Genomic DNA, 21,164 nt, shown 5'->3' on the forward strand with positions numbered 1-21,164 from the left:
TGTAGTGTTGATTTTAAGAAGATTTCTGCAGTGTGTGCAAATTATTTCAGTGTACACATTGGAACTAACATTAAAACGGAGCGTGGTTTTGTGCGGCGCGGAAACATGGCCATTGAAGCAAGATATTAGGGATAGATTGGAGGCAAGGAAATTATAGGAAAATTATGCAGTAATGCTGGACCTGGATAATATTAAATCAAAAATTTCAAACTATTTGAATTGCTTTATTGAAGTTTTCTCTTAAATGAATTTTGTTAATTTGATCCAAGTAAATATTTATGTTTTTGCCAAACGTTTTTTAACAAAACGAACATTATAAGACTTTAGAAAAGAAGGAATGTTAAGCTAAAAATGAAAATTGAAGTGCAACAGTTAGAGCGGGTTGTAAATTTAATCTATACTGAAATTGTTTTGATCCAAGATCGTCACAGTAGTTGGGAATACAGATGACGAAATACCTCAGGGAAATTCCTTAGCTTTCACGTAGAGGAGGGAATTTATTACAGGGCCGTTGAGTAAGAATGCTAAGAAAGGGCTCGTTGAAGCGTAGAGTGGCTTGATATAAAGCTTGCTTTTGCACAGCGCCGAAACATGATCTTTGAAACAAGATGATAAGAGTAGATTGTAGGCTTTTGAAATGTGGGTTTGGAGAAGGATGGAAAAGGTGAAATGGGCAGAAAGGAAAACAAACGAGGAAGTGCTAGTCATGGTGGAGAAGGAGAGGTGATTGTTGGGAGAAATCCTTAGGAGTCAGGAAAAATGGACGAAGGGCGTATTGATCGGTAGTGGGATGCTAAAAACTGTAATAGAGGAGAGAATGTTAGGCAAACGAGGAAGGTATAAGAATAAGATAGGGATGTTGGATGGAAAGAAGAGAGGAAGGAAGTGTGCAGAATTGAAGAGGGGCTTATTGTAGTGTATGATTTCAGGTTGGCTCGAATTTCCAACCAAAATGTACCTTTACGTTGAATTATAATAGTTACAATATTTGAAGTTTTAATTTTCCCCTCGTTAACTTATTTTTCATTTTATAATCCTTACTCTATTCGGAATGAAATTTTACTCTCCCTCATTGCTAACTACGTGCTGATTTCTGATTTTTCTAATATTTTACGACGGCTTGATTAAAAATAATGGATGCTTAATGATATAATATTTCAATATAAAAAATAACTCGCCTTACTGATCCGCGTAGATGATTTTCTCATTTATATTCGTGAAACCTTCGGAGGGACGTCAAAGAATATAACGTCCAGGGTGCATTTTTCAGGATTTCATACATCGGCAGTACCTCTTTAAATTTAAAATGAATGCATTTGATTTTTTTCAGTCCTCAAATACTGTGCTGGGTCTTTTGCGTTAAAATGTAAACCCTGGAAAAATTACTGAACATATAATTTCTCCTATTAAAAATACGTTGTTTGTTCTCATAATGGAGATTGAATATTTTAAATAAATCTTTACGCATAAATATTTGAATATTTCCAAATATAATCGTGTGCATCCTTGCCTCATTTTATGATTTTAAAATGCAATCGCAGCACATTGAATGGTGGGGTGGTGAAACTGCATGGCGTACTGGATATTTGGCAATTACTCTTTTCTCGGTTCAGAGTCAAACCATCTCCTGTGGTACTTTACTAATGGGCCGCGAACGGTGTCTATCTACTTAGGCGTTTAAGAGATTCCTCTCGACGATCGAAATTTTACTCCGAGCCTGATTATGCGAGCTTAGTTTTTTGTAAAAGCTGTGTTTTGCTCAAGAGCTTTTTCATGCTCACAAGGCTTTCAAAATACACAGCCCTTTAACGAGTCGAGCATTGGAAAAATAAAGGCCCGATGAAAGTCTTATAAAATATGTTTCAGCTCGATCGCTTGAGTTAAAAGGAGCTCGGGGATTTTAAGCAATTAAGGAAAATACTATCGGTGTTTTCTATCAAGACTTGCAATTAACTTCAATGTAATAAGAAATTTATTTTAATTGCTTTGGTTAAATCGTCAGCTGCTCAAGAAATTAGCAACATCGGAAATATATTAGACATAAGAATATTCCTCAAAGCTCTTTGGTGTTACTTCCTTTCATTTGGCCCCTCTCTTAGCGCTATCATTAAACATCTCTCCAAAAATTCCATTCCCATTTTCCTTCGGCGCTCATTCCAAATCTTTTGAACTCGATCACACACCTCTGTACAATCGCAAGTGCCTCGTAAGTTTTAATCGCGTGTATCTGGGCTCCTTCGCCACACTTTTGAGTAGCCAAGAGGCATAGCACGGGGTTCGACGACCAAGCGGGACCTTGGAATCCCAAAGTGGAGCGGTAGCTTTGAGAGCATGCATACCTAACCTGCCGGCGGTGTCGCTCGCCGGTGGCGAATGGGTTACGGGAGAGGGGGAGATAGGGCGGTGGCCAAGGGGATAAGGGAGTCGGACCCTCTTTGCCAAAAACACCTTTTTCCTTCGACCAAACCTTCCCCTCGCTCATTCCCTCGCCTCTTTCTCTCTTCACGATAATATTTATGAATTCCTTGATCCTAATGTCGTTGCAGTTGACTTCAGGTCAACAAGCGACATGATTTTTCATGGGAGGAATTTTTTTCAAGATTTTAAAATGTTATTTCACGCCACAATCTTCCATTAATAATGTATTATAGGTTGAATTGAATGCTTCACTCCAATCAAATAAAAATGAAATGATTGACTAAATAATTGTGTAATATGCTGCAACTCCCAGCATAACTCAGGAGTATTCCGGGAAGCTATCAATATGTACTTATAACCCTTATAAAAGATACAGCAGCAGACTGAAGAGGCTTATTGACCAAACGGTTTCATATTTTTATTGACAAGCCTCTCCATCGATGACTCTATCAATTATAGAAGATAATTTTTATTTCAAGGCAACTCCTAGTTTTTAAGTTTTTCCTAGCGAGTGAATAGGCTAGTTTCAAGAAAATAAATTTCATTTCACGAAATAATCTCGTCCAATTAAACTAAATTTGTCGTAAACTAAAATGTCAAATAACTAAAAAGGATAAGCTGATGAACCACAGAAATAAAATATATGAAATACTTTCTCTTATATTATTGTCCTTGAGTACTTTCCTGTTAGTTATAATGTTTTACTATCATTCTTGAACTCGCAACTATGTACCCTCGAACGTAACAGTAGTTGTGTCATTCCATTTTTTCAGACCATTATCTTTTACATTCATACTCTCAATGATTAACTCAATGTCTGAAAGGACTCTCAACAGATTTAAAAATCCTATAAGATTGTCGAAAGCGCCATCCACGTCAACAGTGTTATATGCTATGGGTTAGGTTTTCATTTTCACATTTGATTCAAGATCAATTAATTTCATAGTTGATACGCTTTCCTACGCGTTGACAAAACTAAAAGATGGAGTGGCCAGCAGAATTGTTGATTCGCTAATCTCTCAGCGTTTGGCTAGATTTCGTACGTTAATTCAAACGTGGTGGACGCGACATCACAAATGCGTTCGTCGGGAATAGCTCCTTCCGGCGACGGCTAGTGAAGGGGATTTGCCATAATCTGAATAAAATATCTGCAAATCAATGGTGACTGCGTTGATAACATGCCATGATTCTCGCTTTTTTTCTCATTACTACTACGCAAACGGCTCTTAATGGCTGCCGATAAACTCATGACCCCATGATCTATGCGGGATAACAGGAACTGTCGGCGCGAAGAGTAATGTAAAGTTCTTCATGAATAACTGATCCGTATTTGAAGATTTTAACGACTTTTCCGAGTAAATAAAAATATAGAATTCACTGATTAATGTAATGGTAATTATATTCATTCAAACTTCACACTACATCCTACGACGAAATTTTGCGTGAAAATGGGCCGAATTGCACACTAACATTATAAAAATTATTTTTCTGATAAATTCTCTAAACATCGCCAGTGATCACCAAAGTCGGTATTATTCTTCCAACTAGTCATTGGGAGATTAATGGTTTACTACATCTGATGTGAGTAGCAAGTTTTCTTATTATTTTATATTTTTGTATAGTTATTCTCTTTACTTCTTAAGGGGTTATTATTATTTAGTATTCTGCGGTATAAGAAAGTGCTATATATATATATATATATATATATATATATATATATATATATATATATATATATATATATATATATAGTATATATATATATATATATATATATATATATATATATATATATATATATATATATATATATATATATATACAGGGTTCGTCCGGAAAATAAGTGTACTGAGCTCAGGAAAAAAAATTTATGACACTTTTACTCATCTTAAGCTAATATTACTCAAAATAGGACCCTTGTGAGTCGATACACTTGTTCCAGCGGCGTTCCCATTCCTGGAACGCTCCCGCGAAGGCATCATCGGGAACCTCTCGAAGACACGTCGTCACGGCCTCTTTGACGGCGTCCAAAGTCCCGTATCGCGTTCCTTTCAAACTCCTCTTTATCTTCGGGAACAGAAAGAAGTCCGGTGGTGCGGGGTCCGGGCTGTAGGGCGGGTGCGGCAGCGTTGCCACGCCGTGCTTGGCCAAGAAGTCCGACACGACAAGCGCGGTGTGAGACGGCGCATTGTCGTGATGCAGCCGCCAGATGTTTTTGATCGCTGGCCGGACGCGGGCAAATCGTTTTCGAAGCCTGTCGAGCACTTGGACTTAAAATGCAGCATTTACAGTTTGTCGTTCAGGTACAAATTCGTAGTGGACGACTCCCCTTTTTCAAAAAAGACAATGAGCATCGCCTTGATCCGAGATTTGCTCATGCGAGCTTTCTTTTGACGGGGTGATGATGGGGTGTGCCACTCCGCACTTTGTCTCTTCGACTCCTGGTCGTACTCAAAGATCCACGTCTCGTCACCCGAAACAACGTTCTCTAAAAAATGTGGATCATTTTTGCAGTGATCCGCAAGTTGTGTCGCGATTTCCAAACGATTGAGTCTTTGATCATCACTGAGCACTTTCGGCACCAACTTTGCACAAATTTTTCGCATCTGTAATTGGTGCCTAATGATCTCGTGCACTATTGTTTTTGGCACATTACACTGCTCTGCTATCATCCGAACACTAAGACGACGATCTGAGTTCAGTACATCGCGAACTTTTCGCACATTTTCGTCGGTGAGTGTCGTTGATGGGCGTCCAGGCCGTGGTTCGTCGTCGACCTCTTCTCTGCCCTCCACGAACATCTTGTGCCACCGAAAGATCATGTTTCTGGACATGGCTGACTCCCCGTAAGCCTGGTTAATCATACCGACAGTTTCGGTAGACGATTTCCCAAGCTTTACCGCAAATTTGATGGAATAACGCTGCTCCAAAAACTTCGGCATCGCGTTTCGTGACGTGGGTCGAGCGTGGAGGTTCGCGTTAACAGAGCTCCTCACTACACCACAGCTCAGAGCCGACTGCCTTTTTCAGCGTCGCTTGCCAACATACCCCCCTCCAATCGCAGCCCGTCAGAGCGGTGCTGGGCGCGCCTGTAGCGGCGGGAAAAAATCAGTACACTTATTTTCCGGACGAACCCTGTATATATATATATATATATATATATATATATATATATATATATATATATATATATATATATATATATATATATATATATATATATATATATATATATTTATAGTATATATATATATATATATATATATATATATATATTTATAGTATATATATATATATAATTTAAATAGATTTTGCACAACTAAATAGAATACATAAACGCCATATTTAACGTTTAGATTATCATTTAAGTTACTTTTCCTATTAATGTCAGCGTTTAGACGATCCCAAATAATAAAGGATGTGGATCAGGTTTTTGAGTCGGATCTCTCTCTTTTTTCCCCTACATTATTGTTCGTTTCAGTCATTTATACTTTCATCTTGAACCCGCTATAAATTCTTTACTAGGTAAATTCCTTTATTTCCTTTCAAGTTCTTTGCATTTTAAATCATCGTCGATGCTATTTGTAATAGAAAATAAATTGCAAGTTGGAATATTTTAAGTATCAACGTCAGGTCCTTTTGGGGTGATGTTTGTTTCAATGCAAGTGGTAGCATTTCAGCTAAATTCCGAGGAAATTTTGTCACTAATGATTGTAATTTCCTCTGTAAATTGTTCTCCTACCGTATATACGTAAGATGGATGCCCGAAACTAGCACAGGATAACACGCACGTGTCAAAGGCTATTTAATGGCCGGAAGTAAAAGCAGGTATTCCCCTAAAGTTTTACTAATATTCCAATGTCTAGCTCTATAGCGTGACACAATTTTTGAATGCGAAAGATCCTGCCGTGTAATGGGTCAAGGGTGAAATGGATTATAGAAAGGCGGTTGCTAAAAGAGGGAAAAAACCTCCACTACGTATTGGCAGGCGATGAAATTGGACGGATGTGGGTGACCGCTGAAAAGCACTTTCTCGTCCTCCGATGAGCGCACACTAGCAGACCTCCGTAAGCATTGACCTTGGTCTAGAGAGTGGGTGGCGGGAGGTGACGTCGGCATGGTGGCTGGTGATATACAGAAATGAGTGGAGCGGTGACGTGCGAGATTCGCTCGCGAGGATTTTCGTTTGCGACAGCGAGAAGTCTTATAGCAACGCTGTCCTATTCGCTAAAAACTCTCCCGGAGCTTGCAAAATTCGGCCACGATGCTTCCAGGCCTGCGTTTGGGATTCATTTGTGAAATTATGATCAGGTTATGCTGCATATAAAATGCGCTGTAACAATTATCAAATTGAATACATTAATGTCAGTTACCATAGGAGTATTATAGAATTAGGGTATATATTAATAAAAGCTTGAGAATTACGAGCTCGTATTTACATTTTTGCGCACACAATGATTCCACATTATGCGTACATAAAAAGGCCAATAATTTGAATTATATCCAGTTATAGCTGTACGGATAAACTGGTCTGGCCAAGCCGCGCATGGCCGATAATGCATATGCATGCATGTAGGTACATGTATGCATGTGTTTATGTATGTGTGCGTGTACTACCTTTTCCAGATCACTGAATGTAATTGTAAATGGTAATTACCTAAATATCGAATATGAGTATGGTAAAGAATATTATAAAATCGCTAAGTCGTATGGCGTCCCATATAATCTTTTCCTCTACCATCCCATGGCACTTTTATGCTTTATTTTGATTGGTTAAGCTCTATGATATCTCTCTGCCTCAACTGCTAATCCTACATTTCGACTTCGTTTCCTTATTGCCTCTCATATTTTGCATTGTGTCCCTTACTATTACTCCTATTAGCTGCTTCATGTAAATTATTTGAGCGTAAAATATGGTTGCGGGTTATATATCAGCTACCATTCGACGTACACGCGAGTTAATATTTGCAACGTTGTTCATTCGGTGAACTCATTACATTGAGTCAAGGTTAAGTGATTTGAATTCTCTCGCACTAATAAAAAGCGCAATTCGTCTGAAAAAATCTTTGTACCTTGAATACGTATTTTATTGTCTTTTAGACGGTAGATTTTTAATTGTGAATAAAATCGAATTTGAGCATTCATTGTCTGAAATTATTGTGAATTGTGCCTTCTCTTTTCAACCAATCTGCTCATGAAGTGGGTAAGGATCAGCAGTATGCTACTAATAAACATCTGGGAACACAATATTCAGACCGATCATTCTCTCTCCCCGGAAAACAAAAGGGCAAAGGGTTCATTAAGAGTTGTAAAACGTTCCTTTGCCTCCATATCTTCCTTGATGCATTGGGAGGTCTTCAGTTCATCATATCCATCTCTTTTTTCTCTCCGCATCCTCCTGCGAGCATTAAATGTCAATTCCTGTTACGGTAATTGACGAACCCGTTGATCGGTCGAAAAACATTCCCTTTCAATCATACTTCGTATTCATCTCTGCCAGACAGAGTATTTCATTTCCAGCATCAAAAAATACAGAATAGCGTGAAGAAGTTACTGCAATAAGCGCTGTTAATAGCCTTGAATTGAAATTGAAAAATTTCAATTCGATTCTCTCCGAAATAGTTTTCTCTCCCGATTTTTGTATCGACGATTTCTAATGCATATTGTCATCTTGACGGCGTTTTTATAATATTATACTTTGGTTCGCGCTATTTCCTATGATTCGTCAGGATTTGTAGACGATTACAAAACTCTCCTTCGCTAACTTGAATCTCATAGCTGTAATTTATTACAGGGCTCATTTCATTCGTTTGCATTTTTTTACCGATTGGAATGGATTTGGAGAATGCAATTTTTTTTAAGAAAACACATTCCCTTTTTTTGTGTCCAAATTGATATTAAAAGCCTCCTTTTTTCCTCTAAATCACTCTCTCCTGCTTTGAAGGAGTGCGATGTTGTTTTATTTCGCCATTAATCAATTCTAGCTTACCTCTGGTTTGATAAATGATGAATATAAAAGTTAGTTTTACTGGTTCTTATACCTCATTGCGTCTAAAAAAAGGATAGGGTGGGAATCTTCTCTGATTAAAATTTTCCTCGGATTTTGGTGTTTTTACTTAATGTGCGTTTTTTCGGGATTCCATGGTGTCATGGTTTCATTTCATGAGCTTATTTTCAAAAAACTCAACTTTTTATCCTTCCTTCAGAGATTGTCTGCAGGAGTTGACCGCAGAGTTCTTTTAACTCGCCGCTCACGCATAAGTCTCATGTGTACGGCCATAGATCATTGTTGATCACGTTTAAATATTAAAAATAATATCATGCGTTGCGTTATTTCTTATCAGTGGTTAGGTCTTTTCTGCCCAGAATTAATGTGACAAACTTCTTCCAGATAAAATTTAAATGGTCGTTTGGGCATTCCGATTACTTCCCCATTCAAATAGAATTAATATAGTTCAAATTTTGCCAAGACTTCAAGCCTCATCGAAGACTATCTAATGCCTCGGTTCGGATATAAAATGCCTTGCGTCAGCAGAAACCATCCGCTGCCTTTTCTAAATAGTTATTTTATTTAACGTTTTTATGCATAAAAGGGATCGCTTAAGATTTTTGTTAGTTAGTTCCGTTAAGAAGTTAAGATAATCTGTCATTATCAGGCTACTACGTATTCCACTCAATTGGAAGGCGTGCAATAACGACTTCTTCGCATTAGCCATTTCAGCAGTTCACTACGGCGTGATACCCGACCAGTAATATAGTCTACATCCAAGTGAAATCAAATGGCTTATTAGATACTCCCTGATGAAATTTACTACCGTATTCATGGCTTCATAAAATAGGCTCTTCAGATGCACCATTTTTTAAAATATAATATATATAGAAGAAATGACTGAATATATATATATATATATATATATATATATATATATATATATATATATATATATATAGTATATATATAATATTCAGTCATTAGTTCTATATCTTCCTATGAAGACGGAGCAGAATTCCGTCGAAATGATCAAGAAATAACGTGTGCGTGATCTTTTTATGTGTTTCTATATTGTTTGCTGCTGTCCAATTTATTATATATATATATATATATATATAATATAAAAGAAAAACTTGATGGGAAAATCGTGTAGGAGACTTTTTTGAGCGTTTACGTTGAATGACAAAGAAAATATTTATCGAAATTGATTAGCCATAGCGGAATTCGATAGTAATTCCACTAAAAACAGTAATCGGCTCCATAATTCAGTTAGTTTGAGTGCAAAAAAAAACCTAAGTGATCTAGATCCACTTTCCTGTTTAATTGCTTTTCGAAAGATTCCACATTTTAAACTCTACCGCAGTTCTTTATACTAGTCTTTTAATCATTATCACAGCTGTTGTTGAGATGAAAAATCTATGGAGAATCTATCCTCTATGGAAAATCTAATAAATAAGCTACGGAAACGAACAAAGGGAGCAGTGTTGCACCATGCTAAATCATGTTGATGAATTCCTGTATAAAACTCGCTTGCCTCTTATAGAGTTTCATTAAAAAGCTTCGCGAGGTCCTCGGGGCTGGATGGAGGTTTCATACAAATTACAAAGACTTTGATTCCGTACCAAAAGATCCCATCGTCTAGGATTCAGAAGCAAATAACATTTCAGAATCAGGGAGCACGTCAAACGGAAAATGGAAATTCTGAGAGCACAAAGATGCATGCACCAGCATCTGAGATGGCTTGCTCCATTTTCCGTATCTTGAGAGAGAAGAGATTAAGACAGAAGGAAACATTTACACAATATTTTTGGCGTGAAAATGATTACCTTTAACAACATTGCACCGAAACTAGAATATAAATTTTTTGAGAAAGATAAATCTTTTCTTTAAAGATAACATCCTACGTGGTATCAAAATTAAACCAGTCGATATTGATGACCTTACAAGAAAGAGGAAGATGAAAGGAAAACATTTTACAATCGCCAAGCAATAGGGAAAAATACCTAAAACAATCTATTTTTTTAAGAGAGGGAGTGGGAGACGGTTGTGGGAGGATGTCAGGGGTTGGAACAAAGCGGAAGATCCGATAGTTAGCCCCAAGGAGAGGGCTATGGAAAGGCGGTTGAAGGCAAATGTTGGGAGAAGTTGACGGGAGGGAATGACTGATGCAAGACGAGATGGGGGTCGTTCCGGGAGAACGGGTTATTTTTGGAATCCCGAGAGAAAGGGAAGTAAGAGAATGGAGAGGGAGGAAGGGGTGCTCAGTTTTGGATTGTTGAAACGGTATTTGAGGAGTGGGGGTGGTGGGTAAGAGGGAGAAGGATGAAGAGAGAGAGAGAGAGATTTGTGAGGAGAGTGAGCGTGAGGAGAATAAGAGGATGACGGAGCGATGGGGAAGCCGAAAGCGACAGGCTTACGTGACGCTGAAAGTAAACCTCCCCCGCTCTCTCCTCTTCAAAAATCCTTCAAGGGGCCGTCGTCGTGTAAAAAATGCTGTCCCTAATGAGGGAGATGAGAGGGCGAGGCAATTGGCTCTTTTGGGGTTCCTCCCTGCGAGACGGCCATCAACAGAAGAGTTAAGCCTGTCGCCTATGGAAAGTGAAATTTTGATGTTTCGCCAGGATATGCTTACATTTATTTTCTCCTTATTACTCTTAATTTATGTAGCGTGGTGTATTCGTCGTCATTACTGGAGAACTTCATATGCGATATTGAACTCTATTGAATGAGTCGGATTTTTGCATGTCATGAGAAATTAATCGTGGGTGAATTCATTCTTTCATTATTATTTAACAAAAATGCAGAGGAAGCATGCCTAAGAATGTTAGGTGAAACATAATACTTCTTATTTCTAACGAAGTGAAAGGCATTGGTAGACCTTCGGATAGGGCGCTTGGTTTACAATGCTCGATGGACCCTGTTTTGGATTACGGATAATGCTCATCCAAACCTTTTGATTTTTTTCTGGTATCAGATCTTCCTACGGAGTCGCTGTCGCAACAGGAAAAATAACTCTCTGGTGACCCGTAGATTTTACACGGCATTTGACTTAATGCTAGGTGAAAATTTATCTCCCTCAAATGTATCTCAAAAAATTTCGGATTGACTATGTTTTGGCTGGATTTTTAACATCGAGGTTCCCAAAAAATCGGTGACGTACTGCTTATTAGTACAATATTCGAAATTATGAACAACCAATTGCTTCTGGAAGGAGTCGTAATCAACAGAAGTTTACATTCTTTTACAGTCCAATGGTATTGAAAGGACATAATGGTAATTCTCGAATACTTTCGATTATCGTTAACGCAAATGTCTGATATTGTTTATTATCCAGGCAATCAATTCAATTCTAATACAGTTTGCGATTGTATTTATTCTATGTATTTCATTTGACCCAAAGTTTGGTATTTTCAAAGCATAAATAGCTAAGATAAATCAGTTCTGGTTACACTTCCACCTAATTTGTGTTTTAGAGTGAACAAACTACTTTACAATATTTCACTCGATTTTATCAACAACTGACCCTGGTTTCAACAGGTTAATGCCATTATTAAGATTTGATATTGACAGTTATCTGTTCAAACCAAAACTGGTTGTATTTTAACAGGAGTTTTAACCTGACAATGTGTTTACCTTATTCTGCGATGGAAAGACTTACAAATTTGCCTCAATCTATTCTTGATATGATTTGTGTTTTTGTGTTATTGAAAGTTATGACCTCGGGACAAAGGTCCTAACTTTCAATGATGCCACTGTACCCGGATTTATTTATACTATATAGTGAGATGTAATACAACCTTAGTCAGATAGATATCTGTCTGCGTCAATTTATGTGACGGAAAAAGCTGCGAAATATTGCTTCTTTTCATCAATTTGGAAAATTTTTATCATTCACTCCCCATTCCTATAGTGTATTCGTGCGGATTTGAGCACATTCCTGACTAAGGTTGCTTTCACCTCACGTTTTAACACGAAGCCTCTTTCTCCCTCTCTCCCACATTTATTTCGTAGCATTCATTTCCACTACCGCCAATTCCACCAATCTTCACAAAACCTTCATTTCCTGCCCTCGTGCCGTAATCTCCGTCGCCACTTACTCTCGTGTTCATTTCCTATCCTATCCTCGGATTACGTGCGAAATTTTCTCTCGGCAGAAAGTTATCCTGATCTTCAAATTCCATTTCCATCACTATTGGTCTTGTCTGAGCCGTTGGACTGGTATAGGTATTTTTTTTAAATAACGTGTTCTTCTCTCCGTGTATAACTGTTACTTTTTATTAACTTGAGATAATACTGTCCCGATAGAAATAATTAAATATGAATATTTTGCAGTAAAATAACTCTAAATGGAGAAATTGATGTTTTATTCAATTTGCCAATTAGTGTATTTTCCTTTTCCTTCTCAAATTCGCCGTAATGGGAAATAGATTATTCATTTTCTTTTAATTCGATCATATCAACGCTGAAAGCCTTATTATCGGATGTCAGGCTTCTGTGAACTTTAATTTTATTATCATCAAGCCATCATTAAATGATGCTTTTTCTCCCTTGGTAGGATTAAATAATAGCTATGCGCACTTGCTGTAAAATTTTATTTTAACACATGAAATATATTTATTGAGTTAAAATGCTCTAGTGTACTCGTGGAAAAATAGGTAAAGTTCCTTGTATAGAAAAGCTGGAGTATGGTAGAAAAATATTCTGCAAGTTTAAAAAAAATTTAAATTGATAAAAGATTTTAAATTTACCTATTTTTTATTTGCACATATCTTTAATCAATAAATACGACGATTTTTTTAGATTTTTTAAAAGAATAAGAGAGGAAAAGATCGAGTGAAATTGGCTTGGTATAGAATAGCTAGACTTACAAGTTTAGTGTACATAGATATTGCTCATCAAATCCGATCACGTATTTTGGGAATGGAAAATAATCCACTTAACTTATCTCTAACGAAGGGAAAATTTTAAATTGGATAATTATTTCCCTTTTTCTGTTTTAGATGAAATTCATTGTTTTTCTTAATGAGTTCAAACTGAAGCTCGGTTTCATAGGTGAATACAAATCTCATGTCTCTCTAGCACTAAGAGAAATGAAAAGTGAAATTTACGCATCAGCGTAGGCGGGTCATTACCTTTCCCTGTGTATCTACGGTTTCCCAGGAAATTCTGGTACCCGAAATATTACAAAGCTTGGGTGAAGTTGAAGGTGCTCAGAGTCGTCCCTAGGAATCTGCCTCGGGCTTTCAGGCCGGTATTCCGGCTCTCTGCCCACTGGATGACCACACCGTCATATGTGTAAACATATATACTAGCTATTAATTAAAGTATACAAAAAAGGATCAGCACAAACGTAGACGTAACTGACTTCGATATTTCGGTGGTCCCACCCAGCTTCATCAGGGTATAAGAAGTCAAAGTGAGTGACTTCTTACATCCTGATTAAGGTGGCTGGGACTACGGAAATTTTGAAGTAATTCATATCTGAGTTTGTGTTTATCTTTTTTTTGTTTGCTATAATTCATTGCTAGTGTCCATCTAGAATAAATGAACGCCAAAAAGGTACTATCTATACTAAATATGTGCATATATTATGTAAATGTATATTATATTTACACAAACAAATATATATATGTTTATTTATTAAGAGAGATTCAACTGTTAGTACCCTGATGACTCCCATGATTCGAAATGGCTATTATCGTCAGAATAAAAGTTATTAAAATTTTAAATTGCGCGCGTTTTTAATTTTTTAGGAAAATTCCCGAAGTCTATCTATATTCCTCCCATACAATCACTACCGCCTAATTATATTATCAATTAATGTCAATTCAATCAGAAGTGTTTTGTTTCTGGATGCCTTTAATGACTCTGCGTGATGGAATTAAAATTTCGCAACCCTCTCTATCTCTGCCGACAGTAGTCTGCTCGTGGCACCTCGAGCCACCGTTGCCTGTGCTTTATTGGTTTTCCAGAATTATCCAGAAATTTTGCGACGCGCATTTTCCAGTCACATCGGTGGAGAAAATCTTCGTCGTTGGAATTCCAGGGGGAAATTTAACTTCTCCCTCTCTCCATTCCTCATGAAATTGAAGATTCATTATTGCAAGAGCTTGATTGCAAAGCTCTCTCAGATGTCATATCTAGATTTAGATTATCAACCAGCCCTGCTTTATTTAAAGGAGAGATGAAATCATCCAGAAATATATATTGTTTCCCTCGATCCCTGGTGAATTTTTGCTGAAGGCTCTTCGGGGAAATTCGTGAATTGCCCTGCAAACTCTGAAGAACTTGATGAATGAATTTTCATGCAAAGACTCGATTTGATTACCAGTAGAAAAAATCCCTTGTGTGCCGATTTTAGAAATAGACAGCAGTTCTCACCAGTATCCTCCTTTAAATTCACATGAAGGCTCTTCTTTTTCCGGGACGGTTTGGAAACGTCCAAATATAGCAATTTTCGATTGGTATGGATGATTCTATTTGTTCGTTTCAATTATGTGCAAAAGACTATCTCATTAAATACACATTCTGTTGAATATTTCTCTGTCTTAATCCATAGATATTCCTCATTTTATTCTTTACATTCGCTTGCTATCCATCTCTAATGATAAGGACCTCCTTACCTTTCGCGTCCGTGTATAGCACGTAAAAATAGCTTAGTAATGACCAAAAGAATCCGCACCAGAATGTATTATTAAGACTCACGAAGGAGTTAATCAAACGTTTTGAATTTTATAAAACGAAAACATTGCTTTCCCGAGAGTTGGGCAGAGTCAGTTGGAAATCAGTGTAAAAATTGATCGTAAATTTTATCATCAAAGTTTGCACAATTGTTTAACTTTGATTGGAAGTCAAAGTCTGCTGGTTGGACAGTGAACTATCGCAGGAAATGGATGATGAATCTTGAATTTTGAATACCTCAATACGTCCTAATATTCAAAGAAACTGCGTGAAATACCTCAGTAAAAACTCTAACATTATTTAATTTACTCGCCGATGTGCGCACAAATACAACGAATTTTACAACGGAAAAAACACTCGCCCGGACCGAATTAGAGTTATTCCTTGCGAATGATTTTGGTAATCATAAATTTAATGTCATGGCATTTCCTGTTACTAAACCTATTTCAATAAATACCTCCTAGTGGCGGACACTAATCAATGAAAGTGTCCGTAATTCCCCTTCACTGTAATATAGAATTAAGACATCTAAAAAACTAAGAGCGCTTAAGAATCATGACCACTCTTCTCTAGGGGAACATGTCCTTCCTAACCGGCACATTTTATCATTCGTTAATACATTTGAACAACCTTTTGTCTGCATAAAAATAAACCGTTAACTCTAGAGTTTGTTGATATTTATCAGGGTTAATCAAATCATATGTGAGCCTCATTCACCTCTATATAAAATGGAACTTAATGTAGACTGTAACAATAATCATTATAGAGGTACCAAAATATCAAACATAAAAAAGACTTTTTATCAGATATTTTTACTGAAACAGAACGTTTGGGGAATTTCGACGAGTTTCCTTTTGAAAATGCTCATTTGATTTGTCCCCGAGAGAAAGTTAAGCTACTGCTGGAAGGTCCTGTTTTTAAATACTGGTGTTGTGTTTTTTGTCCTCTTCTTCCTGATGATTTATTTCCTTCGCGCGACTTTCTTTCTTCTCTCACGGAATCAACGCATCGGATCCGTATCGGTCCAGTCTCACGGTGGAGAAGGATATGCCTTAGTCACTTCCTCCTCCCTTTTCTCCCCTTTCAACATCCTCCACCCATCCTCACCTTCACGTGGCACCTACCGAAAACTCTTCCCCCTCGACCAATCCCGGCCTCTCCCGGCACGTGGGACGCGGCGATCCCCAGGGATCGGCGTGCACGGTGGTTGCAGCGGCCAGGGTTTTAGTTCTAGCCTCCCTCCAACCGCGACCCACTCACACCACTCACTCCCATCCCTTTGGAAGGTCATCGTTAAAGGGGATCCGAAGGGGGCCGAATTTGTGCCAAATCGGATAGGACGACTGGTATCGCAGGGTGCATTATGTTGCACGTGGTCAAATGCGCTGGCCGGATTGATTGCCCTGCAGTGTATTGCGATAAGAGAAATGTGATGATTTGACGTAATGAATTATCTCCAATGTACTCCCTGGGATTCCTGAATTCACATTCAAGCAATGTTAGTTTTGTGCCCACAACTAGCAAATAGTCTTGCTAGAAGTCATCGGTCTATGAACTACGCCCTCACCGCTTATGCTTTATGCATCAGAACCAGTTCCTCAATATAGTATTTGTAGTACTCCATCACATCAGGTACATGTAGGCTCGCGATTTTCACACAGACTAACCAGCGCTGCATTTCTAAGCCTCGTTTTACAGAAAGCTAACCCAGCACCCTAAGCTACAGTAAATTCTTCTTTATATCCGCATACTACCTTGATCAAAAAGTTCCCGGAATAACCACCGTGTGGCGCTCCCATCGTTCCGATTTGAGTTCTGTTTTTTTTGTTAAATTGGTACATCTGTTGTTGATATTCCCTTTAAATCTTAGTGTCATAACTTGACATTTGCAAAAGTTACGTAGCCAAGAGTACATCTATCTCTGTGTGTGTTGGCGATTTTTTACAATTGCAGAAATGGATTTAAATTTGCAACAACGAACTTGTATTAAATTTTGCGTAAAAAACGGATTTAGTGGCGCACGGACGTTGGAAATGTTGGAAAAGTGTTTCGGCAACGATTCTCTAAAAAAAACGGTCGTTTACCAGTGGCACGAGCGGTTGAGAAGTGGTCGTGAGTCAATCGAAGATGATGAACGCAGTGGCAGACCATCGACATCGAAAGTCGGTGAAAAAATTGATAAAGTAAAAGAAATGTTGGTCAATAACCGCAAATTAACCATCAGAGAAATAGCGGAGGACTTGAACATTGCCTATGGATCCGCCCAAGACATTGTGGTTAATGATTTGGGTTTCCGTCCTGTAGCAGCAAAGTTGGTGCCAAAATACCTCAATTTCATGCAAAAAAGAGACCGTGTTGACGTCGCAAAAGACATGATTTGCGAGGCTGAATCCGATCCCACATTCATCAAAAGGATCATTACTGGAGACGAGACGTGGGTTTATGAGTACGACACGCAATCCAGACATCAGGCAAGTGAATGGCGTTCACCAAATGAGCCGAGACCAAAAAAACCACGTCGTTTTCAGTCAAAAAAGAAGGCAATGCTGACGGTTTTCATGGATTACAACGGTGTAGTGCATCATGAATTTTTGCCAGAAGGCCAGACACTAAACAAAGAGTATTATTTGGGCGTTATGAGACGTTTGCGTGAAGCAATTCGCCGAAAGAGACCAGAAATGTGGGCAGAAAACTCGTGGATTTTGCACCATGATAACGCACCGTCGCACAGTGCTATCATTATTCGTAATTTTTTGACGAAAAATGCAACAAATACCATCCAACAGCCACCGAATTCACCTGATTTGGCTCCCTGTGACTTCTTTCTGTTCAATCGAGTTAAAAAACCATTACGGGGAACGCGTTTTAGCAGCCGAGAGGAAGTAATGGAAAAATCGCAGGAAGCACTGATGGACATACCGAAAACCGACCGTAACTTTTGCAAATGTCAAGTTATGACACTAAGATTTAAAGGGAATATCAACAACAGATGTACCAATTTAACAAAAAAAAAAACAGAACTCAAATCGGAACGATGGGAGCGCCACACGGTGGTTATTCCGGGAACTTTTTGATCAAGGTAGTACTTTCTATATTCCTTCATTCCGTCTAGCATTCAGATTATCTGACGTCCTCATCTTTATCACAGTTGTCAATATCTTATCGCCTATCAAAACTCTCTTCATCCACCTTTCCTGCATTCACTGGATTTCTCTCAACAACCCTCTGCTCCCGTAATATTATCCGTCAATACAAATTCCAAAGGCTAAATATTCGAAAAAAATGCGGTGGCCGAAAGGCACTTGGTCGGTGGAAATTTGTTCAAATAATTGAAAAGTCAGCATGTGAATACCCGCGCGATTTTTCCGTGAAGATGCGAGCATAATGATCGCATGGATGTTTCGTGCACTGCTCCTGCTAGGTTTAATGTTTTATGAATATAGTGATGGCTAATCGATGGCATACTGGGTCATCTAGAGTACATTGCGTCAGGTGACATGGAATTACTGAATTCCTTGAGAATTCACTGGAATTATTGATGATTTGCCTACAAAAAGTTGGCAGCAAGGAAGTTCCTGGCCTGTTTGAAATCCCGAGAAGACTTCATATCGTGTACACGCTGGTAAAATACCGGATTGGCAAAAAGGGAAAAAACTTGGAAATGTCATTTTGATATCATTTTCTATATTTTTAGTCTTAAGCCTATTGCAATGACGATGATACAGCTGTCTCCCATTTTAGTTTTCATTGACATTACCAGAAAAATTCCAAATTCCAATACGTGCTCTTGAGGCAGCGGAAGACCATGACTAGAAAAATTACGAATCAATGGTGTGGAAATATATGATGATCCCTCAAAATACTGATCTCAAACACGCAATTACTCGTAAATAATAGTTCTAATAGAGTAAACATAGCATTGCTTACCCATCGTTTAAATTATATAAATTAATCCGCAGGCAAAAACAGCTGAAATCGTATAATTTCAATAATTGAATCCTCAGGATTTATCCAAAATATGTTTTTGGTCACGTTTCATAAATTAAAAAAAAACTCAGAATGCATTATACCGATGTATTCACATCATATCTGTTTACGAAATACGCATGAATTCGTTTCATATTACTTTTCATCACACCTCATCAATACAAGAACTAAGGTGGCACATTTACCTCTACAATGAGCCATGTCCCTTAATCATTGAATAGGAATAGTTATCATTAGAGCAAGTCGAAGAGTGCTCATACTTGAGTATATGAATTGGGTGCAGCAATAGGGATTTAAGACTATGGGAAATGAGGTATATTCGATGTACCGAGACTTCATGTATCCGATTACTGAGCAAAGATGTAAATAAAAGATTGATAAATACTTTGATACAAGGAGTTATGCTCAAATTGTTTCAAAGTCGGGTGCTAGATGAAAAAAATTTAAATGCCAAATTTAAGGCTTTGGGAGCATAGCTATGAAGATTTCAGAGAAATGGACTGAACGGAAAGAAAGAAAAATCAATAAGTGACAGGAAGTTGTTGGCGAAAAATCGAAAAAAGAACGATAAAATGGATGGAAGGAATATTGAGAGGTGGTAAAATGTTGAAAGGCGTAAAAGAAGAAAGAACGTTTGGGAAGAGGATATGAATAAGATTTAATAGCAAACATTCTGCGGAAACCAGTGGTGGTGGTAAATTATGAGGGACTAAAAAGGCAAATAGTTTACGGTTAAATTATTATGCTTAAAAGAGTTTTAAAAAACAAGGGTGTATCTAATACCCTTTAGGAACTGTCGAAACCGTCCTGTAAAAGATGGATAACGTACAAAGAGGCAACTATACCGAGGAAAGATGTTTGACGAGAGGTTAGCAAGAAAGTGATAGTGATAATTGCAAAAATATTTATTGCACCTGCAGACTGTAAGATCTTTTTTTATAATTTCAGAAATATGAAACTTTTATGATTCATGATAACGGTTACAGCGAGATAATAATTAGGTAAACGTTTCTACAAGTGAATGAACATTTTTGTGCAATTAAAGTCGTTATCCTGTCAAGGTAGAAACGACTATCTTTGGTAAATATTTGATTAGGAAAATAAATATTTGACCATGAATTCTTCTATTTTTGTGAAATTTTGGGACAGCATATGAAATAGATTAAGTTGGGGACAAATGAGGAATTGTTATATAAGACGAGCAAAAATGTAGGCACAAGAAATTCAATACAGAAAAATGGATGGAAAAGAAATTGAGATGAGACGTGGTTTTGTAAATTGTTACAGAAGGGGTACCATTTTTAGCACGAAAGATGGAAGAAATGAACAGTCATTCTTTTTGAATGGCTATTTATGAAATCATTAGGATCTGAGGGAGTAAATAGAGTAGAGTATAAATTACTTCCGATGTAGTTTATCTTTCTGTAAGTAATTTGTATGGCCAAATAAAGTTTTCATCTACATAGTAGAGTTTACAGTCACACACAAAATATTGGATTATCCTATTCCTTTTTTTATCCTCTTACATATGAAAATTGTGGTAATTTTACTTTTCCATTCTTTTTCTTAATATGAAGAATTGTTTGATCTGAGCGTATCCAATAGTCATCAGTATATTTGGAGGAACATCATTCGTTGTGACTTAGAAGTGACCTATTTCTACATGACTATTCAGTCATGTATAATTATTTTCAATATTTTTTCCACCTTAGCCATTTTATATCCTTTTGATGTACTAAAGAATTGAAGGTACGCAGCATCCGACGTGTATAAAAAGTAATATTAATGAATCAGTATTTCGTATATGCTTCACGTATGCTAAAAAAGTATCATGTCAACTGTATCTTATGGTCCAGAGAGATCAATCTTAATTCAGATTTTATCAATAATTCGTAATCTTGGAAATTCGTTTGGTCTGCATTTAGTGACCGTCATATAATATATTACTTTCTTCTGTGTGTAAGGAATTGATTGGCGATGATTTTTCGAAGAATGGATTGTTAAAGACGCTGACTGAGGAGAGATCGTTAAGCAAACGAGGAAAAAGTAGGAGAAGGATAGGCTTTTCGGACTGAGCGAAGTGAGA

The sequence above is a fragment of the Hetaerina americana genome, unplaced genomic scaffold (genome assembly GCF_022747635.1).
Source record: "Hetaerina americana unplaced genomic scaffold, ioHetAmer1.1.p SCAF_115, whole genome shotgun sequence".
NCBI lineage: Eukaryota > Metazoa > Arthropoda > Insecta > Odonata > Calopterygidae > Hetaerina > Hetaerina americana.